Source organism: Pipra filicauda, unplaced genomic scaffold, assembly GCF_003945595.2.
Source record: "Pipra filicauda isolate LSUMZ 115617 unplaced genomic scaffold, ASM394559v2 scaffold225_size1262401_pilon, whole genome shotgun sequence".
NCBI lineage: Eukaryota > Metazoa > Chordata > Aves > Passeriformes > Pipridae > Pipra > Pipra filicauda.
The window spans coordinates 571,350-589,521 of record NW_024104338.1 but is presented as its reverse complement, the minus strand read 5'-3'; positions in this window follow the sequence as shown (position 1 = coordinate 589,521).

Genomic DNA, 18,172 nt, shown 5'->3' with positions numbered 1-18,172 from the left:
ACAAAGAGATGAACTGTGGTCTCTCTGGCAGATTAAAACTTCAAAACCTGTCTCCAACCACTCCATTTGTTACTTCTATCTAATCAGAGTAACATTATGCAGAAACATTATCCAGACAATAATTCATTACCTCAGTTTTGAGTGCCTGATTTTGTCATCCTAATATTTGTAAATGGTTTGAGTAGAATAAATAATAAATAAAACAGTTTATTTTAATAGATGTCAGTTGCAGCTGCAAGTGCTGAGCACCTCTAAAGGTTGTCCCTTCAGATATGTTGAAGGCAAAATTCCAGCCTTGCTCTGTGGTGCAGCACAATGCTGTGCTGTGCTGGCTTAAGTAAAGCTTTTATTTTCTTTTCAAAATCTTTAGGTTAGGCAGCAAAGCCTTTCTTTTGTTGCTAAAGAGGAAAAGTTTAAAATTACATTTAACACAGTCTTATCTATAGCTTTTGAGGCAATAAAGTTGCTCCTTATATGTGGGAAATCCTAATAGAAACTAAGGATCCAAAGTTAATAATTTTAAGGTATATTTAAAAATGTCTGTATTTCTATTAACAACTGTTTGGATACAGGTCAAAAGACACTTAAAAATCACTAGTTAGAACTAATATGATCTTCCTATAATCCTTTTCTTGGATCAGAGATATGGACTTTGTGTCTTTGCTTTTAAAGTTTTAAAACTTTAAAAACGAAGTGACTTGAACCTCAGAGAATGTCTTACAGTAATTTGTATCAACTGTGAATTTCCTTAGTTTAAAAAAAAACCCAAACCTCTCTGTTAGTAGATAAAAAACCTCTATCTTTGCAAAGAATAAAACTCATAAAGGATTTAGACAGAGGGTAATGTCTGTTTTTGCTATGAGGCAGTTATAATAATCACATCTATCAAAATAAATGTCCTTTTCAAATTCTTTTTCTTCCTGAAGTGTCTACCTATGATATTCCAAACAATCGTGTCTGCCTCTTGGCACCTATTTAAGATATACTTGGCAAATGAAAACTGAATTAACAATAATACTTTTAAAATCCCTAAGGCAATATTGAAACTCTATATACTTATAGAAGAAAACAGTTATTCTCCAAATGGCTGGCAAAACCATCTCCAGGCTATATAGTAACAGATGCCAATGGAAATGATTGCACATTTCTTTATTCTCACAAGATAACCTTCAGGTATAATGATTTCAGGCTCTCTGATTTTCTGGCTTACTTTCCATACATATTACATGCAATAACCTCAATACCAAAAGCTGCATGTCAGTCACATACAGAATAGTTGAAAATATACTCAGGGTTCAATTTACTGCACTGTCTTACTGTATTCCATGGTGTAAGTGCTACATCCCCCTGAGGAACTGAACTGACCACAAAAGCTGAGTCTGGTCCTTCACAAAGATGTTAACTGAAGCCCAGAAAAGTCCATTGAAGTGTGCACTGTAACCCTCCTACCTGCACTTACACATTTTTGGGCAGCTTTTGATCATTTGCCTAACCCTACACTTTTCTAGGTCAGGGAGCTCCCCAATGCTTTAGTGTCCTTTGATCTCTTTGACTTGGCAAAGCAGTTCTGCCTTAAGGATGGACTAGAGGAATCTTTCACTCACAGCCATAAATCTGGCAACTATGTGTAGGTTCCTCTTAGGATCCTGCTTATCTAGCTAACTTACTTTTTTTGCTTAGCAACTTTGTTGACCGAAATCTATGGGAAGCAAGTGCTCAGAGATATGCATGATATCCATAATAAACATTAAGAAATAGTAAATATATTTGATATTTTATAACAGTGTGTAGTTTATCTAGTGTGCATTAGAGATCATGCTGTTTCTTTTATGCTTTAAATGTTTGAATACACAGAGGTATCCTTGGCAATACTTATTGCAATCTAAATTCTTATTGTCAGAATAGGAGGAGGCAGAACATAATAAAGTATCAGGAATATTTTTTAAAGTGATACTAATTTTTTCTTACTTTTACTGAAGATTCTACTCTATTTCAAGTCATATTGGTCTGCTGCAAAGATACTGATAAATAGGCATCATTATTAACTTCATATCACTTAGTACCTCAAAAATCTTCTTTTCCTCCCTGACTCTTAGGCAGAAAGACTTAACAATTTCTACCACTGAAGTTTTATCTCATTTCTATTACACTAATCCACCGGATTATCTACATCTATTTATATGATACTCTGATTCTTTCCTATATTAACAATAATGTGCATAACCTGAAAATACAGTAAATGTACATACAATTATTTCAAAAAAAAACATGATACCAATAAACAAAAATGATCCTAACACCAATTGCTGAACTACTCATTTAATTGCCTTGTTTTTAGCGACTGCTATTCATGACTATCTGTAGTGTCTGTTTATCTGTCTTTCAATTCTAGGACTAATCCCTTTCTACTCCACTTTAAATTAGAATTTGTCTCTGCTTGAAACTCAATAGTATAGTTTCATTGCATTATATTTGTCTATGAATATTGATCATAAAAAGGATATTTGCTTAGAATGACATCTTCTAGCCAATCTACATGTACTATCTTAATAGCAGCTAATAATATCACTGATATCCTGGTTGAAAAAATATTATATTAGGTGAAATAAATTATCCACTTCATAGTCCTCTCTGATTGTGTCAATTGTTTCAGTACAATTACTTGCTGAAAGTAAAGGTATGTTCTCAAATACTTAGCAAGTCAGAATCATAGAATTATAGAATGTTTTGTGTTGGAAGTAACCTTAGATAGCATCTAGTTCCAATCTCCCTGCCGTGGGCAGAGACATCTTCCACTAGACCAGGTTGCTCAGAGCCCCATCCAACCCGGCCTTGAACACTGCTAGGGATGAAGCATTCAGAACTTCTGTGGGAAACCTGTTCCAGTGCCTTACCACCCTCATAGTAAAGAATTTCTTTCTAATTGCTAATCTAAAGTAACCCTTGTTCAGTTTAAAGCCATTATTCTTTGTCCTATCACTACATGCATTTGTTAAAAAACCCTCTCCAACTTTCTTGTAGGTCTGCTTTAGGTACTGGAAGGCTGCTGTAGGGTCTCCTGGGAACCTTCTTTTCTCCAGGCTGAACAACCCCAATCCTGTCTCTGATTTACAAACAAGGGCATCATGTGGAACACTGTCAAATACTTTGCACAAGTCCAAGTAGATCACATCGGTTGCTCTTCCCTCATCCACCAATCCCATCATAGAAGGTCACCAAATCTGTCAGGAACTATTTGCCCTTAGTGAAGCCATTTTGGCTGTCACCAATCACCTCCTTGTTTTCCATGTGCCTGAGCATAATTTCCAGAAGGATCTGCTCCGCAATCTTGCCAGCATAGAGGTGAGACTGACTGACCTGTAGTTTCCTGGGTCTTCCTTTTTCACTCCTTTTAAAAACAGGGCTTATGTTTCCCCTTTTCCAATCAGTGGGAACTTCTTCGGACTGCCACAACTTCAACTTATTAATATATCTTTCATAAGCTTCTAAGTTTTCATAAGTTTATACTTTCATAAACCTTTAAAAGAATATAAATAGTTGATTCCTGATGATTTTATGGAAATGATTATATGCCAGATGTGTGTGAGAATGATTCTATAATTTCCTAGACATTTATATTACAGATAATTTACATGAAAAACAGCATCATGTTACATGTGCTATTGTTTTTTAAATCCTTTAATATTCCAGAATTGGTATTTTCTTATTGTTACTGCCATATCTTATGTTTTATGGCCTTCTTAGATTATATGAATGTTTTCACAAACCTGCTTATCTTTTTAGACAATTCAATCTTAAGTATACATCTTTATCTCACTTCTTGGCCTGCGGAATGAAGACAAAGTTTACTTTTATAATTGGTCCTGGGAAAAAAATACTCCTATTCATATTTAGGAAATTCTATGCTGAAGTGATGAAAAATGCTTCAAATTAAAATGTCCTTACTTTTCTTTTGGCTTCTTCCTTGTCTGGACAACAATGAGCCTCAACATGATTGGCTGTACAGCTGCTGTCACAGAACTAGGACAGCAATCCTGACGTTAACTACATGTGGAATTCTTTTTTTTCTTAAGGTTATGCAGTGATTGAAGTGCTACATTGAAGTCACTAATGTATTTCAGAGGATATTTTCCATTTATTTCAAAGGACTGTAGATTCTAACACAATTTAAAACTCTGAATGTACTGCATATCATTCCTCCAGTGACAGAAAATCATCTCCACAGTTACCACTTAGAATGTCATAGGAGTCTCTTCAGAGTACAGGATTACAGTATTGCACCTGATTCACAGTCTGATTCGTAACTTCTCAATCAGAGTTTGACTGAAATGACATAACTCCAACCTCCACAAACTCTTCTCTCAGCAGTGAGAAATTGTTGCAGAAAATAATTTCTGCTTTTTTCATTTGTGGGATTGTAAAGATAGGAAAAATGTAGAAAGCCACCCAAATATATATTTTAGGGCCTATTTATCCGTCTTAAGATTTATTTTACTTACCACTACAATTCATAAGTAGAGATAAATTCGAGGAAGTTAAAATACAAAGTACCTTCTAGATATGCAACAGCATCAGAATTCAGTACTTCATAATATTTCTACACTTTGTTCAGTATATATTTTTTTCTTATTTTGCTGCTCAGAGACTGAAGGAATACAATTACTCTGAAGAACAACCCCACCCCTTAAATAAATTAAGGGTTTTCATTCTAAGCGTTGTAAGTACAATCTATTTTTGTCTAAATTCAGTCTCCATATTTAGGTGTCCAGTCCAAGCTAGCCATAAAGAGACACAGTTGTCTCCAGATTCTTCACTAGAGATTCAAGGAAGGACACCTATGTTTCTGGGACAAAATCAATTTAACAATGTGCCAATGTGCTTCCCAGTCTCAAGAGAAACAATTTTATTTACTGATCCAAGACATATTCTTTACAAAAGACCTTTAATAAGCAGCCTTATGTCAGCAATTCTTTGTTTTAAGAAATACTATAGCACAAAATTAGCTGGTTAGTATTACCTGGCAGTCATAGCAATTCTTTAGCCCTACCCATACCAGTACTAAGACTTAAGTACATCTTAAAATTATTTTCTAAACATATTTGACAAGGAATCTATGAAAAAAGATAGAATGTTGTGTGTTAGCCCTGGTAAGCAGATCAAGCCGACAGAAACCCTCACTCACTTTCCACAAAAGGATGGAGGAGAGAATCAGAATGGTAAAAATGAGCAAATTTATGGATTAAGACAAGTTTAATAGGTAAAACAAAGGTGTGTGTTTTGTTTTTCCATGGCAAGATGAGGTTTTTATGGGAGGGATACAGGGGTGGCTTCTGTGAGAAGTTGCTAGAACCATGTCAAAAAGAATCAACATCAACCCTGCCCCTATGCTCAGTTCCTGAGCAGGATGTAGGTACCATGCTGTTCATGTAAACAAATGAAAAAAATAATTCATTCCCCCCTTCCCATCAGCAGGAATGTGTTCAACCATCTCCAGGAAAGCAGGGCTCCATTGTACGTAAGAACAGATACTTAGGAAGACAAATGACATCACTCTGAACATCCCCCTTCCTTTTTGCTTCCTCTAGCTTTTATTACTGAGCACGATGTCATCTTATGGAATCTTCTTTCTTTTGGTTGGGGTCAGCTGTGCCTCCCAAATCCTTCTGCACACCCAGCCTACTCACTGGTAGGACATCATGAGATGGGCTTGATGCTGTGAAAGCACTATTCAGTGGTAACCAAAACACTGGTGTGTTATCAACACCATTTTTGTCACAAATACCAATCATAGAACCATACAAGCTGCTACAGAGAACACTAAATCTATCCTAATCAAACCCAATATATAGAGGAATCAATCCCTCTCCACGGTTAAATGCATTTATAATAAATAGAGATTAAAATATTAGCTTTCCAAAATACTTAACAGACTGGTAATAAGTTATAAAAGTGTAAAGAATTTATTAACTAGGTCAAAAGCTTTCAAAATATTCTAAATAATAAAAAATCACAGTAGAGTTCTTTTTCAGCAATTTTTTTTCCCAACTGGAAGTTAAAGAAAGTCAATAACATGTGTGTTTCTAATGGCATCAGTTATTCATTTGCAATCTTTCATGACACGAAGTAAGAAATTGAATAAAATGGGGAAAAATGTGAGTCATGCCTTATTTGTCTAGATGCCTCTCCTGAAGTTAGAACCATCTGCAACATTTATTTGCTACATTAGACAAATGAGGGATTTTTCTTTCCCAGGGCTAAACCCATTTTTAATTTAATTCAAGAGCACGTAGAGTTTGTCCTCTGTAATGACTTCTACAACTATTCTCCTTTTATTCTGACTTTGCCTCAGGCCCATATTTTTTTTTTAAGTTGCAAAATGCAAACAGGTATCCTTTCACTAATCACAATAAGAACCAGGTTCCAAAAGATTGAATATGTATTTCATTAAAACACAGAGCAGATATACAGAAGAAATCTTAGCATTCAGCATAATCCCGTATGTGTGTTGTGATCAACTGTGTCAGGATGTATCTCATGTAACATTGTTAAACCTTTACTTGGGTTGAGTAGCTTTAGGCAAATTTACTGCAGAAAAATCCATCAAAGATTTTTAAATACACCTTATGACTCAGGAAGTTGCAAAGTTAACCAAATGTTAGAATAATATTTAGAGGAAATATCTCTATATATTTACTCTGTGCTTACATTATTTTCTTCTAATATAGAGGAAAGAAAGAAAATATGTATACTGTATGTTATAGTATCAGAATATATTTGCTCTGTACTTACATCTTTTATTCCTCTTGCCTATGGCACTAATTGTTGTTGCAGAAAGGCCTTTATTCCGATCCGGTATGGAGTCATTTCCCTATGTTCCTAGATTCTTAACCTCATTTAGCTACAACGGAAACATCTGTACTGGCGCTTCCAGATGCCCAGGAGCTTTTTGAGGTGAGTAGATCCAGGCAATTTTAGAATGTGATTCTTCTGATCTGTTGAATAATACCTCTATATTCAGAAAATATAGGACATGAAACCTACAAATCCCATCCAATAGTATGAATTATCTTTTAGATTTGCTCTCAGTGATTATGTCTATATCAGAGCTTTTTATCCTCAGTAATGCTGTGTGGTCAGGTAAAATATAACATGCAGCTGGAATACATTTTTGTGTGTTACAATTGTTACAATTATTTTCTCTGCTCATTGATTTGTTACAAGTACAGTAGGAAGTGAAGCATTTATGATCTACCACCAAACAAATTGACTGGTCTTGATTAAATTTTTTACAGAAAATGACAAAATTTATGGATGGAACCTAATTCTCCCAGAATTCCCAGCATCATTAACCAGCCTTCGATTGTCTCTATCCAGCAGACCACAGGGGCCTGTGATTTCAGTGTGATTTGATGTCATACAGAGGTGGAGCTGAGTTATGCTCCTGCAGAATCTCATGGTTGATCTGTTGCATGGTAACAAGTAGAGCTGGATCTTGAATATGCTTAATATGATGCATGGTTTATATGACCATTCTGGCAAAAAACAAATTTCTATAAATGTTTAATTCAGAAAGATGCATAACAGCTGCTTTGTACATGTGTATCAATCACTACTTATGCAAATGTCTTCTTTCCAGCCATGCTAAACTCTGAGTAACTTGCATGTGGAATTTCACAACATAGTAATTTTTCTCATCAAAATCACACTGAAAGAAGAATCCTCAAAGACAAGGCAAAAAGGACTGTAGAGTAATGCCAAGAGCTACAACAATGGCTGGAAAATGATCTGAAATTTTACCATCTACAAAATATAATTAAAAAATCTGAATTCAGGAAATACATGAAAATGAAAAAATTCTTTGTTTGACAGGACAGAGAGGTTTCTAAAACTCACACCCAAGTTCTAAGTGTGAGAACTATCTCAAAATATTTATCCAATAAATACTACTGAGGGCAATTAAGTTTTAAAACAAAGAATTTATAATAAGACAGTGATCCACAGTGGTTAGGTATTAATTACATAATAACACATATGATATATCTACAACATTATAACCCTTCTGCACTATGAGTGGCTGTTCAAATGAAGAATTTATTCTTAACCTATGTCTTAATCTGTTGATAAATGATTTTTTTACCTTTTGAGAGGGAAATAAAGATAGAGAGTGAGCAAGATGTAAGTTAGTCATCACCCCACCAACAATAACTTTCATGGTATGCAATAATATTTTTTAATCTTCATCGTCTGCCAAAATCTGCTGTTTGGAGGTTATACAGGTCATTCTTCCCCATCTCTTAATAATCTACCCTTTCTAGAGGAAACATAATCCACTGAGGTACGTGAACACAGTGCTCCACATGTGTTCGCTCAAGTGTTGATTAGAGAGGAAGAATTATTTCTTTCAACCTGCTGGCTGCACTCTTGCTCGTATCGTCCAGAAAGCTGTTGGTTTTTTCTGCAACGGGACTCCAGTTCTTCTCCTGCAAAACTGCTTTCTGATGATTTGGACTGCAGCTTGTACTGGTGCATGGGATTTTTCTTCCCAAAAGGCAGGATTTGGCACTTCACTGAACTTCCTGAGGTTTCAGTCAAATCATTTCTCCAGTCTGATGAGGTCTCTCTGAATAGCAATCCTGCCCTCCATCTTATTGACTGCTCCATTAATTTTGTATCATCTGTAAATTAACTGTGAGTGCTTTCTAGCCCATCTATCAGTTCATTAACAAACATGGTAAATTGGTATTGGTTCCAATTGGCTCTTCACTGATAAAGACAGGCTGCCAGCCATGCTTTGTACTGCTGATCACAAGCCACTGAGCCTGGTGGTCCAGTCAAGCATCCATCTACCTTATAATCCACTGTATTGGGTTTGTGTGGCAAGGTTTTGGCAGCAGAGTTGGGGTTTCTACAGGGGCTTCTGTGAGAAGCTGTTATAAATGTCCGCTATATACTCCCTAGCTAGCGCCAGTCAGCTCCAAGATGGACTCGCCACTGGCCAGGGCCAAGCCCATCATCTACAGTGTTAGTGCCTCTATGATTACATATTTGAGAAAGAGGTAGTTATTGTGCAGAACCAAATCGAAGACAGGGAAGAGAGGAGCGAGAACATTAAAAGAAACAACACTGCAGCCACCAAAGTCAACGCAGAGGGAGGGGGAGGAGGTGCTCCATGCACCAGAGCAGAGGTTCCCCTGCAGCCTGTGGTGCAGCCCATGGTGAGGCAGCTCTGCCCCTGTAGCCCATGGAGATCCATGGTGGAGGAGAGATCCACCTGCAGTCCCTGGAGGGCCCCAAGCTTGGGCAGATGGATGTTCAAAGGAGACTGTGAATCCATAGGAAACCCATGCTGGATCAAGCTCCTGACAGGACCTGTGGACCCATGGAAAGAAGAGCCCATGCTGGAGCAGGTCTGCTGGCAGGACCAGTGACCCCACGGGGGACCCACACAGAGATATGGGATGAACTGACTACAAACCCCACTCCCTGTTCTCCTCTGCCACTGAGGAGGAGGTAGAAAAAAATCAGTAGCAAAGCTGAAGACGGGAGGGATGGGCAGCAGGTCTTATAAGTTTTGTTTCTAATTATCATGCTCTAATTTGATTGGCAGTAAATTAAATTATCTTTTTTCCCCAGATTGAGTCTGATTTGCCCATCATGGTCACTGGTGAGTGATCTCTTCCTGCCTTTATCTTGACCCATGAGCTTTTTGTTGTATTTCCCTTCCCTTTTCCAGTTTAGGAGGGGAGTAACAGATCAGCCTTGGTGGGATCCTGGCACCCAGCCAACATCAACCCACCAATCCAAATCATGATAAATGTTGCTGTAAAAGTACCATTTCAGTAGAACAACTAAACCTTGAGTAGTCTATCCAAAATTCAGCTTTGCTAGGAAGCAGCTATGAAAAACTAGAGACTTAGGATTTTCTCTCTTAGTCAGAGGCTTTATTTACAGTGACTAAACAGGGATTCTAGGCAACTAGCTTAGGTTAAAGATTCTTAAAATAGCAAAACTTAAGTGAAAAAAAGTCATTCTCATTTCAGAAACTTCCATTTGAAAACTATAGAGAGTAACTGACCGAACAATCCTTCAGAAACAGATGAAAATATCTGCAGAGAACTGCAGAACAGATAGAATTGCAGAAATAATTTCTATATTTCTGCATTGAACAGGTGTTATCGCTTTCAGGAACTGAAAAATAAGAGGCCTATAGATCATCAACAGGAGAGATCATCAACATTCTGACTGTCCAATATTTAAAGGACAGTCAGAATGCACAGAAATGTAGAAAAGTTCTTAAATAGGAAACACTGAGAAACCTTAAGTTGTTTTGCCTCTAGTTTTCTCTAACTCTGTAGTGGAGATGGTAAGAAGTAAAGAGCTTAAGTTGGATCAAGAAAGGTAAGATTCAAATGTTAGGAAAATGCAAGCAAAGGAAGCACTTGAGCACACTGCCTGACACAGCTGTGGAATACTTCAGTCCCTTAAGAACATACCAGAGAAACCCCTAGCAGACCTCTTGGTGCTTTCAGTCTCAGGATATCTCCCAGTCTTATTTTCCAGATTTGTCAGTGCTGTGGTTGTTGCATTCACAGATGCTTCTAGATAAACATACCTCTTATTTTGTGGCTAGCTGGGGGGAAAGCTTTCTCCCTCTCGTCAAGCATGAAGCAGCTGTGTACCAAGTTATTTGATCAATCTGGACGAAAACATAAAATCTGGCCCTCAAGAGTTCTTGCCTTGACAGCAGGCAGCATCACAAAATTACCATTTTTCTTTCTGACTGTTGATAGAAAATAAACAAGACATTAATTCTTTTATAACTGGTGCGCAGTTCTATAAAGGAGTAATTGATTCTTTTTCGCATACAATTACTTTCAAGCAGGGGATTATTTAACCAACATTTACCACTCACTTTAGAATATTTAAGCAGAAGCAGTAGAAGTACATAAACAGAGTAGCCTTTAGATTTACATTATCTTAAATTAAATAAATAATTTTTTATATTTGGCTTGTCAACAGCCAAAATATTGTGTTGACCAATTAACTAAAATTAACTATTTAATGAGTATTTCATTTCCAAATGAATAAGAATCTAAGCTGCTCTTGTTGGGAATATGTGTGTAACAGATATTATTAGGAAGGCATTCATTATGAATTAAGTAATACTTAATTGCATAGTAGTCCACTTAACTGTAGATAGTAGTCCACACCACCTATTCTTACGGACATATTTTAAATACATACTTCAAAATATCTAAGAAACAATAGTACAATAATTCTGGATGCTCAATACACTTAACAAGGATGTCTTACTGTTACATTTGAAAGTTTTCCCAATTCCTTTGGTGACCAGTGACAGAACCCGAGGGAATGGCCTGAAGTTGTTTCAGAGGAGGTTTAGGTTGGATATTAGAAAAAGATTCTTCATCCAGAGGGTGGTTGGGCACTGGAACAGGCTTCCCAAGGAAGTGGTCACAGCACCAAGCCCAACAGAGTTCAAGAAATGTTTGAACAATACTCTGGGCACATGGGGTGACTCTTGGGGATGGTCCTGTGCAGGGCCAGGAGTTGGACTTCATGACCCTGATGAGTCCCTTCCAACTCAGCATATTCTGTGATTCTGTAATATATTTTATATTTGCATGCTATTATGTTGTACTGTTCTAGTTCTCCTCAGTGTGGACTTGAGTTCTCTGAGGAAATATTTCATACCAGCAGAACCATAGTCTCTAAATCACCTTTAACCCAAACAGTTGTGACCACCAGCAAGACTGAAAATGCAGACCAGATAGCAAATGAAAAGACATTTCAACTAACCAATAAACAGCTCTGCCATGAACATCAGAACTGACTGGTCATCAAGATACATATCCTATGTTATCTAGAATTCTCAAGGAAAGATCAATACCTTAGCATGGACTATCTGTGCAAATAGTCTGTGGCGACTCCTGCTACCATCAGGGTGTTCCAAGAGAGGCTTCTACAAATTAATAAACAAAAGATTCATCTGGAAAAGTTCAGCAGAGGATCTATCATAATGAAATTAATCAGGCGTTCCCTCTATCACAATATGGAAAACAAATATACATATATGCTTTGTTCAGATCATCTTCCCAAACTGTGAGGAGGACAGACCCAACATCAGCTATTACTCTAGAAGTAGAATGGTTAACAATTACTGTGCAAGGCCTGCTGAACTTTATAAATGGAGGAAAATCACTTCCTTTAGAAAACTATGACATTTCTCTGGACTTAGACTGCCAGGAATAGGTTCCATGAGTGGTGTTTTCTGGATTCAAACATGAATTTTATGTCCTGTATGAGTGACACCTTCATAATCAGGATATGAGATTTATCAATCTTTGAATAAGCTGCCACATTCTTCCCATAAAAATGTAAGACCATCCAGTGGGATCCTCAGACTTACGTAGAACAAGGCCTGGATAAACCACAAGGCATTTTCATCCTGTTGAGAACTGCTGCAGAACAGTGCATAAAAAATCACAGAATTCTCATGATAGTTTTCCAGGTAATATCCCCAAGTACTCACCATTCCTAGAGAATAAAAGTGGAAATATAATGAAATCACGAGCCTAAGGGATATATGAATGTCTATTTGTATGCAGAATGTAAATATGAGCTTTCTACACAGTATCGTGGTCTACTATCTGTGTACTTTCTTAGGAGCTAACTTTTTACTAAGCTTTCCTTCTGCAAAGGTAATTTACATTTACTCCAGAGAAATTTTGCTGCTACTAGAAATTTTAAAACTAAAAGATTTATATAATCAGAAAGCTTATTTTACTATTCTGTTAAAATGGGGAGTTCATGCATAGTTTGAGGTTGGAGGGTAAGGGAAGGCGAAAGTGAGGCCCCTTCACTTTAACAGCTGAATTCCAACAGCAGTTGGAAGGGGAAGATAAGGCTAAAACCTCCACTATTCATAAAGTGTTCCATTTAGATGAAATAGTCCTTATCTTTTGGCTTTATAAGATAAACTCCTCTAACACAAACTGTAATTATAGGAAGTATTTCAGGAAATTGTTATAGTACAAAGGAACGTTTTATAGTAATATGTATGATAAATACTGTAGACATTAGCAGGCTCAACTCTTCTGAGGGGTCCATACTTGCCCTGGTCACTGGCTGATGTCCAAGGGGAGAAAACATTTGTTTTTAAAGGTGATTGAAAATTTTTGATAATACTTTGCCAATACTTACTTCGTAAATCTTTTACAGTAAATCTTTTCCTCCTCCACTCCAGAACTAGTTCTTCAGACACGTTTCATTTTCTATCTTCTACATTAATATATTTTCAACTGCTCTTCCTGTACGCCTGTTTATGTTATCTTAAACTGCTTGAAGTTAATGATGAGAGGTACCAAAGAATGTCACCTAGTCAGTATTCACTTTTGTCATTTATATTGCCTAATAAACTATCGAAACAAAAATATTTTTCGTTTTACTTATCTTACTCAAAAATCAATAGGAATTTCTGTGGAAATAAGCTAGAAAATTTGATCTTACCTACATATGCCAGCTAGCTAATTCAGTAGTGGTGTCATACATGTTGCAGGTTAATTTCATATATTTTGCAGGTTAATAATTAATTTATTGTCATTTTATTTATCATGACACATAGAACTATAATTATTATTAACTAATTATTATAATTATTATAATTATTATAATTATTAACTATTATGCAGTTAGCATTTGATAGGCTAATGACAACAATAATAATACTAACAATAAAAGCAATAAAGCCTATGAGACAGATGTCCTGATCTTTGCCAAGTGTAGTAAGTCCCTCATTTCAACCAGTGCAGGGTTTCTTCCTGTGGACCGGATTTGGCATTTAACCACTGGCTCATGGCACACTAACACTGCAGAAGATTTCAAATAAGGACGTGTTCAGTACAAAGCTGAGATTGTTCCAGCCCTCGTTTCTAGGTAGTGGTACAGAACACTCCTTCATGTGCAAGTAGTCCATACCTGCCCATTTGGTCTATTTTAGTTGGGTCATGGTCTGGTTTAATTGTGCCATGAGTTGTAGGAATTAGCACTTGAGTTACATTAAATGTTCTTGGATTATTCATATAAGAGTAAGATCATTTGTGTTAAAGTCCTCCTTTCACAATTATGTAATATGGCTGTGGATGAATCTGGAGGACTTTATCCCAAACTACAAAAAAGTTAGATAAATAAATAGATGGATAGATAGACAGATAAACAAATGACAATTCTTATGAAGAAATTCCTAATCAGTAGTAAGAGAATTCCAAACATTAGTACTGGCTGTTAATTTCTTTTTATTGTTAACGAAGGATTTCTAACTATCCACCTTTTTCATTACAGGCAAAATTAAATAGACCTTTCTTATAAAATCAGATCACCGGCAATTCAATGATTTTTTTGCATGCTGATTGTATATGGATCAGGAAGAAACAGATTTCCAACAGTTTTTGGAGGACTTCATACAAAAAAGTCAAAATACATATTTAGGTGGAAAACTGGACTCTTCCCTTTCCTTTCCCTTTTCAAGACTAAAAATCACATAAACTTTACAAACCCAAACCCACACAACTGTCCAAGTTGTTAAGAAATTTTGTTAATTAAGGGTTGCTTTCCTCATCTTCTTTGGGCTTCTTTGCTAACTGATTCATTTTCATTATACACATTCTGTTGTCTCCAGCTGTTTCACATGATGCCTTTCACAGACTTATTTAGCAATGCTGAGATTTTCTTACCTTGTGCTGAGTAGGGTTTTAGAGGACTGTGGCTGAAGGCTGGTGTTCTACATTTACCACAAGCTTGTACAAAGATCTGATCGCAATACAGTTAAACTTGCTTAGAATTTCCTCACCCTAAAAATATCAAAGACCCTTTCAGAACTATTGTGGACAATGTGAGTACCTTTGTTCTTAGTGGATAAGAAGTTCTTTTGACTGCATTTTTAACAAGTTTTGGGGTTTTTTTGTTTGCAACACAAAATCAAAAAATAAACCCTTCTTTAATTCTCTCAAAAATCACTATCAGCAATGTAACTTCATAACCTTGTAAAGATGTTCATGTTCAAATAACTAATTTTTAAAGCATTTTAAACCAATTAGTTCCGTATCTTCTGTTTAATAGATAAGGTTCATTTCTTCCCCAGCATTTAGTAGTTCACTGACATTACGGAGGTTGTTAATAAAAAGGTATCTCTTAGCAAGAGCAACAAAAAAGTGTAAAAACTAACCATATGTTTAAGTCCCAATTTTGAATTCTAAATCGTTAACTGCACACACGTCAGTAGCTTTTCCTGGAACAACTCTGAGGCTTACACATACAAACACCTGTCCTGAGTCCATGCATTGGTGCAACTAGACACCATGAGCCGCTATTTTGCAGATAGTTACTTATCAAAAGTGGAGACTAAGAGTCTTTTTTATTTTTAAATTAACACAGCCATAAGCTAAAACCTTAGTCAGTCCCTAATCCAAGCAGCTAGGAAGCAAAGAACATGCTCAATGCAACCATTAAATAGAGAAAAGATATTTATATAGCAATATAGAGGAATGGTGTGACTTGTATATAATGCATACAGACAAAGGTTTTTATGACTTGTTTTTGCAGTGACTTGTATACTTTGAGGAGTCACTGCCACAAAAGAATCCGAATAACCTACTAGCCCTCCTGTACTGCCAGCTGAAGTTAAATAGCATTTATGGTATGTTCAGCATGTTTGAAAAGAGTACATGTGAATTTCCTTTTCTTGAAATTAAAGATTATATATAGTAGAAGCGCAATCACAATGCAGTCTGTTTTAATTTACTTTTACAACCCTTTTTTACTCTACCAATATCTGCGCATGAAAGAGAACAAGGCAACTAATCTCTGTTATGAGTAGAGAAGTAAAAGCTGTTGATGGCTAAAATATTACTCCGGCAATAGGCAACTTGTCAGTGACCTCTTTAACTACATGTGGCTGAAAGGCCATGTCTGTGCTGTCATGGCCTGGCCAGAGGAGAATCTGAGAAATACCTGTAAGAAAACTGCACCATGAAATCTTTATCAGGGACACAAGAAGACACATGAAAATCATTAGAATGTGACTATTGTGACTTAGTAATTTCACTATTTACAATAAATTCATGGAAGTACTAAATGATTTTCATGTTCCCACATATAGTCCAGCACAGGTAGATACCACAACTGCAAAAAACACTCAGGTTTCTCCTTCAGAGGAGGAGAGTTGCATGAGAAGAAAATGATCTTACACATCCTCATTTTCTGATGGTACCTCAGAGTGATTTCATTTTAGTCCTTAACATCTTCCAGTGACAATGATTCCTTTTTAAGACTAACTCTGTAATGATTATCAGCATAAGCTACCCATGGCTAATGCTTTTCTTCAGACCAACTCTTTCTCCTTGTAAGATTTCTATAGGGAGAATGAACTATGATTTTCAAACCAATTACAAGTCTTTTTTTTTATCTCAATCACCTTATATACCACAATTTTTACTTACCTGGTAACCTCGGTGCTATCACATTCCTGTTTCATATCACATCACATAACGTAACCAAAGTGTAGGAGGTGCGCTGATCCTGATCAGAAGAACATGTGACTCAGTAGTCACATGCTGGACACAGCAGGAGTAAGGGACAGAGATAGGGATACTATAAGGAGCATGGAGCTGTTACAACTTTAAATTAAGTGTATAAAATTACAGCCCGAAATCTACTCCTACTTTTTGTTACATTCATGTATGGTCCATGTCTAATACAGCTGTCTTGCTAGAATGATTACACAGGTTAAAAAAAGGTTAAATGGGTAGGTGTCTTAAAAATAGATCAGATAGTAAAGACTAAACTAGAATAGAATAGAATAGAGTAGAATAGAAAAACAATTATGAAGCTTCCGACAAAATAGTGCATGCGATCCATGAAATGTGACATGGTTAATTTGTAAGCTCTCTTTTGATAAAAATACATTCAGAGGTGCTCCCAATACCATAAAATGTTGTAACTACATATGTGTGAATGATTTATAAAAACTGCCAGAAAAGAAAATACTTGGTTTTCAGATATTATGCTCATAATTTTCCGATATTATGCTCAACATTTTGGCCCCCTCTATTTTTTCTCTTCTCCCAAACAGTAAGAAACTTTGCTATTGTATCCATTGTAATAATTTGCAGTTCCTATTTGGTAAATTCAGATGCATCCACAGTGTTCAAGTAGCTCCATTAACTTCTCTCCTTGTGGAGACTCCCAAGGTGATGAGACTATTTCCAATAAGAATAATAAGAATAATATGAATAATGACATTATAAAACTTTAGTGTCATCATATCCCTAACACTATTACCACTGAATCCAATCTGCATTTTAAACTATTTCTAGCTTCAGTGCCACTGGCTATATTATTGTCATTCCTATTTAAAAGCTCCCCTATACCTCAAGAATATGCACTGCAGATTAATAATAGAATTATCATGTGGCTCAGAGAGAAATACCAGGTAATTTTTCCAGCAACCCTCTGGTTAGTTGCAAGTCCTGAAAATAAAGAGCAGACCTTCCCACGCAGGTCTAAGGGAGGAGAAACTCAGAAAAGTAGATGTCCTTTGCTGACATCTTATAGAGGACAAGAAGAAATGAAAGGCTCTGCCTATAATAGTAAATGAAGTGGAGCCCTAGTACAGGCTCAAGCACAGAAATGTGGTCATCCATGGTATTAGTGCTCTGGCAGACCTGTGAGCTGCACTTTGAGACAGGAAGTGTAAGATAGCCTAAGAAAGTGATACCAAGCGTTTCCTTTTTTTGTTATGATGTGCTAAAGACTGGACAGAAAACCAATAGTTTACTTGACTGACTAGCCTGGTCTCTACTAGTACTGGTCCTACACAGAACTCATACCATTGTCTTTAACCGTGACTTCTTCGGATTGAACCTGAGAGTTGTGCTGGTGCTGTCACTAAGGTCTAACCGATGGTAGCTTCCAACCACCTCATGGGTGATGCAGGAATGTGCTGAGATTAGGGGCTCTACTCCCACATCATGTGCAACAATGGGAATCAGAAGAAATCTTGCTTGACTGAGCCCAAAGCTAGGCCATTAATATAATGCAAAAGTCAGCTTTAGTGTGGGAGGTTTCAATATCTCCAGTTACTCAGCTTACAAGAGAG